Below are 6,000 nucleotides of genomic sequence, written 5' to 3'. Positions count from 1 at the left end.
ATTTTCCTGGTTGATTAATTACATCAGCTAGTTTAGCCAGTTCGTATCATTAGCATGATTTGTTTTACCAAAGGGATAAATATTTAAATCAATATTGTCAGACTAGAACCACGCACAAAACAGTTTTGGTCGAGGGTCAGAGATAGAGATATAATAGGCAATTAACTTTAAGGTTTAAAATATTGATGCAATACTCTCGATAATGGGGTGTATCGTATCCATATCCATGGCCATCTATATAATATACACCACAACTGGATATTTATTCCACTAGTCATGTATATCATGTCGATACACCTAAATATCAGGTCGTATCATGTTATATCAAGGGATATGACCCAATATGCATGAATACAAAAACACATTAATGCCTAATTTGACGAAATTGTATATTGACCATTTTTGAACTTTAATAAAAATTGAAAATTATAATTATAAAATTAAAACAAATGATTTTAGATTTAATTTTTCCTAAAAAAAATTAATAAGAACTGAAACTTATAAAAATAATTTTTTTTTCTATCTTAAATGATTTATATGTTTTATTTTACATATAAATTATATGTTAAAAGTGAAAATATATTTAGTATTTGAAAAGGCGGAGTTATTATTTATACAAAAATACTAAATAAATAAGTTTTCCTAACAAGATTAATAAACATTGAAAACTATAATTATAAAATCTGAAATAAAGTTATAATTATAAAAATTGAAATAAATAATTTAAAATTTAATTTTATTAACCTGAAAATGATAAAAATAATTTATTTTACCTTAAATGGTTTATATGTTTTATTTTACAATCATATGTTAAAAATGAAAACATATTCATTATTTGTAAAAAATAGAGTTATCATTTATATAAAAATACTAAATAAATAAATTTCTTAAATTTTTAATAAAAATCAAAATTACAAGTGATAATTGTTCATGTGTTTATATTTTATTCACAGATAATTCAACTTTAGATTTTGTTTTATTCATGTATTTATGTGATTTGTATACATTTCTTAGTGTATCTAAGCATTTAATATCTTTCGTTTGTATGTATGCAATTTCAAAGTCAAAGTGTATCCATATCTACGATATAGTACGTCAATATCCAATACCGATGTTCTAATCCTTGATTTTAGAACTAGTAATATCCTTTAGTCATTCCTTTTAAATTACATGCTTTCTTTTGTTCTGAAGTATGCCTTTTTGTTTTGTGCGTATGTAACACACATAAGATTAAAATTAAGCATTATTGCAAGCTTTCCATTGTAGTTTAGTTGGTTTGGATGCTCTTCTCTCACTTGAGAGACCTGGGTTTGAGTCATGGCAATGGAAGTGATATTTTTAAATTTTGGGTAAAAACAAAAACCTCCCCTAAATTTCTAACAATCATAAAACCTCCATTATAATTTCATTTAGCAAAAACATCCCCTCTATTTTTGAAAAATCGACAGATACCTCCCTTCTGTTAATGACCAAAACAAAAAATGTGTATAATTATATTTTTACCCTTAGGCGTCATCAGATCAATTTGCAAAATTGCATATTTGCCCTTAATAACCCTACCAATTACACAACGATATTACTCGATATATTCCATCATCCATTTTTTCGGCGATCGTACTTCACCGAAGACAATCATTTACCATTGTCCTTCACTGGAGACTGGTGTTCCCTAATCATTTAGAGTTTGTCAAGGTTTAAAGTATCGGAAACACAATGTGTATCGGAAAGGTAATTTTAAGAGACGTATTGAGATACGCTTTAGAAACGTATAGATATGGACGAAAAATCAAGAGATGCATGAATACACTACAAAATCCAAAAAAAAATCCTTAAAAATATGAACAATAATAAAATGAGTTTTATGTGAGTATAACTAATTTATTTAAACATAAAAATCATTCTTTAATGATTTATATAAAGTATCGGGATATAATTAGTAACCATTGAAAAATAATAGAAGAACTAAAATGTGTGTATATATATACTAATATTTATTAGTTAATATTTTTTGAAATCATTTATAGTTAATATTTATTATATATATATATTTAGATAATATTTATTATGTGTACAAGTTAATATATATACCTTAATTTTTAATAATTAAATATAACTTGTATCCAACTTATTATTATATAAATATTAATAATCAAATTTATAGCATTTATTGGGAAACATCCACCAAGGCAAGAAATATAAAAAAAAAACATGGCATTCTAATAAGTAATTAAGGTTGGCATAACGGTTAATTAATTATTGTTATAAGTAGATGACTTGGGTTCAAAACTTGTTACCTTTGGTTTCTAATTTTTGACAAGTTATTTCACTTAAATAACATTTAATGACATATTAAATGTTGTAATTAAAGGTAACTTAAATGAGCATTTAATTAAATTATATCAGCATTTAGTGACGTCCAATACCTATGGGCCAATACGTTGCGAAATTTAAAACCTTGGAGTTTGGTCCTACTTTGTATAGGCGTTTGCTCGTTCACGCTTCAAAGAAAAGTCTTTTATTTATTTTGAGTTTGTACAATGCTATCCAGATGTCGTTAAAGCTCGGCACAAATTGTTGTCAACGGTTTGTACAATGCTATTCTAAGTTCTCAGCTCCTTGGTGTAGGCCCTCCATGCCTAGCTGTTCTTTGTCTCAGAGGCACTCCCACCTGAGACGACGGTGATGACCCTGACAGGGGGAGCTCGGGCTAGGGGTGCATCGGCATGGCATGGCTCTTCTCTAGGCTTATGCTATTTGATGTCAATGAACCCATAGAGGTATTCGCGTCGGACGAGGTCTTCCAAGTGGTGGCGGAGGTCGTGGCAACTTTCAGTCTCGTGGTCGTGGTCCCGGTGGAATTCATAGTACTTGTCTCGATCTCTCTTGTTGCCCTGGATTTTCATCTTTTTGGGCCACCTGACGAAGCTACAGTCATGAATTTGCATCAATATCTCGGCCCACGATGCATTGAGCGGAGTGAAGTTACGATACATCGGTGGTGGAGTTCTTGTTCTACGGTCAGGCCAATGGTCCTGCCTCTTGCTATCTCAATCCAACCTCCAATCGTCGTGGTCTTTCCGCTTTCCAATCGTGTTGGTCCTCTTCACTCCTGCTTAGTGACAGGGCTTCCTTGGCATTCATGTATTTTTGCGTGTGCTTCATAAGCGCAACTAGGTTGGGTGGAGGATTTTTTTGCAGCGAGAAGCTAAACATTGAAGAGCACAACCCACTCATGATGGCGGTTACAACCACCGATTGGTCTGGAGCTTGGACCTAGAGGGCATCAGCATTAAACCTCGCCAAGTACTCTCTCAAGGTCTCTCATTTCTTTTGGCGCACTTACATGAGGTTGATCGAAGTCTTCTAGTGTCTTTGGCTGGCGGTGAACTGTGCCGGAAACTGTGTTTCCAACTATGCCCAAGAGGAAATGGACCGTGGTGGAAGGGAGGCGTACCAGGTTCTAGCAACTTCATGCAGGGTGGCGACGAAGGCCTTGCACATGAGACCCTTGGAGGAGCCGTGTAGCATCATTATTGCTTTGAACCTTTCAATGTGATTGTTAGGGTCCGAGGTTTCATCGTACTTCTCGAATTGAGGGGGTCACCATCCGGTTGGGGGGAGCTCGTCAATGATCTCTTGGACGAAGATTGGTTCCTTCGCGGACTGCTGGCCGTGGTGTTGCTTTGTTGGTCGGGCCGTCAGAGGAGTTGTGCTACGATATATTGGGGTGCATTGTAGTTCGGCTAACCGGTTTTGTAGATCTCTGATCTCGACATCCCGATTAGCTGGGGCTACATTCACGGGCTATTCTGGTTTAGGGACTGCCCATCGGTCTCGTACCGAGATGGATTCGGCTATCAAGAGTGGGGACCGGTGCATGCGTCGACTGAGCCATTCTTTTGTTGGGATCCTATTGACGAAGTGGTGGGATCTTCTATGGGCACTGTGGGTGCGGGGCCGTGCTTGAGAATCAAACTTTCACAATGGTGACTGGGCTCTTCTTCGGCCCATGTAGTGCCTTTTGGGGTCCTCGATTAGAGGATTAGCAGTCAGGTGCCTAAAAGACGGGGCAAGGGGCCAGGGGAGCTTTAGCTGGCTACCCCAATGTCTCCATCATGGCTAGGATACAATTGACCTACTATTGCATGGTTTGGAACTGAGCGGGATCGATTGTGGCTTGAGGCTAAGGTTCTCAAGGTGGAGACGTATGGAATGAGTGGGATCCCCGGGACAGGGAGCAAGCTACGAAGTGGTCGGATGCGTTCTTTGGCATAATTGCGTTTGGTGCATGGTTAGGAGGTTAGGGAATCAACTTTTTGTACAGTTCCCATAGACGATGCCAATATGATGCTATCCAATCTAAGGTGTTCCGAACTGAGGCTACAGTCAGATAGTCCTGCCAACTAGATGAAGCCGAGGTGGAATGATGAAGCTGCACATTGAAGTCTTCAATCACAAGAAGAGTCAGAGGCTTGGGAAGTTATTCCCTGGGTAGGTACTCCAACGCTCAAGTTAGTGAGTGGAAAAGAGATTGGTCAAGACGAATTGAGGTATGTGGGTTGGTTGAGAGTGAGGTGAATGCAAAAAGGGTGTTTGATTGAGCCCTGAGTTCAAAAAGTCCCTTATCTTGAGCGTGGCATACCTATTTATAGTTGGGCGTCCATGTTTTGGTCGGATAGGGCTTTTAGGTTTGTTAGGATGAGGTTGTCCACCAAGGTCTTTAGGGGGTTCCCTCTTCCTCGGTGGAGTTTGTTTCCTTGTCCGTGTGGAACACTCTTTCCTAGCCGTGCCCGTCCTTCACGCGGTTTTGGGTGATGATGCCAATGGGGCCCTAAAGGGCAGCCACAAAGTCAGCTATGTGGCGCCTTGGGCCAACTTAGCAACCACCCGAACAAAATCAAAAAAGAAAAACCCATGCATCCATTAACCAACAATGAATCTAATGAAAATTGATTAAGACTTCTGGGTTTTTTAGATTGTTGAAACTAAAAAGAAATACAAACTCAAAGCTTACCTAAGAGATACAGAGATATAGAGCACAGTGGTGAGAATCAAGCCGGTCCCAATTGGTCCTTCATTCCTTTTTCCATGTGTTTTTTGGCTCGTCTGAGTCATCCCTTTTTTGCTCTTCTTTTGCTAGTTCGAGAGAAGAGAGCACAGAGTGAGACTTACACAGATTAAAGAGATTGGGGGAAGAATCTCAAAGATAAAGAGATGAGAGAGATTTAGGGGAATGATTGAGAAAAATGAGAGATTCAGAGAATGAGGGTGAGCCCGAGGTGTAAGTGTCGACTGTTGACTAAGAGAGATGTCCCAATTGAATTTCCGTTGTAGTCTAGTTGGTTGGGATACTCGGCTCTCACCCGAGAGACCCGGGTTCGATTCCCGGAAACGGAATTGCTTTTTAATAAACGCAGCCAGCTCATCCTTATAATGAAGCCTCTTTGTTTTGCAAGTTCAAATAACCTCCTCCACGTCAATGTGTTTCTTTTCTTCTTCCCTTATTAAAGAAAAAGGACATTTTTTTTATTCAAGCGGGTTTCAACTAAAAAAAAGAAAACACCATTGTCAAGATTTTCTCTTCATCTTCTTCTCTGAAAACTCTGGCCTGTTCTTTTTTTCTTTTCGTTTTTTTTTTTTTTTTTTATCCAAGTTCTTTTGCAAACGCTGTGGAAAAGAGTATAACAAAATCGTTCTAAACAATCAAAATAACATATATTTGATCAATTAAAGCAAGAAAAATAAGTTCAATAGACTTCTACCATTTCTGCTTTTTTTCCCTGTTTTACTCATAAGAGCATGAAGAAACAAAGTCTCTAAACATAGATTATGCTATTTAAGTAGTCGAAACAAAGTCTCTGAACTAGCCAAGTGCCTGTTTGGAAGCAATGAGCTGAAATTTTGGATAAGCTAGTTCAGTTGCTTTGCTTACCCCCCACCAAAAAAAAAAAAAGTTCAGTTGCTTTGAAGCACAAGGATAAGCTATTCAAAGAGGTCAAA

General features: G+C 37.3%; 1 non-coding gene across 1 annotated transcript; it reads left to right on the top strand.

Annotated features, from left to right (window-relative positions):
• The first annotated feature begins 5,324 nt into the window (after window positions 1-5,324).
• TRNAE-CUC (transfer RNA glutamic acid (anticodon CUC)) lies at window positions 5,325-5,397 on the top strand. The gene has a single exon. It is a non-coding gene; the product is annotated as a tRNA-Glu (tRNA).
• Window positions 5,398-6,000: the final 603 nt, after the last annotated feature.

This window comes from Nelumbo nucifera, chromosome 4 (genome assembly GCF_055504915.1).
Source record: "Nelumbo nucifera cultivar China Antique chromosome 4, China Antique-T2T, whole genome shotgun sequence".
Classification (NCBI taxonomy): Eukaryota; Viridiplantae; Streptophyta; class Magnoliopsida; order Proteales; family Nelumbonaceae; genus Nelumbo; species Nelumbo nucifera.
The sequence above is the reverse complement of the archived record's forward strand: the minus strand, read 5'-3'. Positions and strand labels throughout refer to the sequence as shown.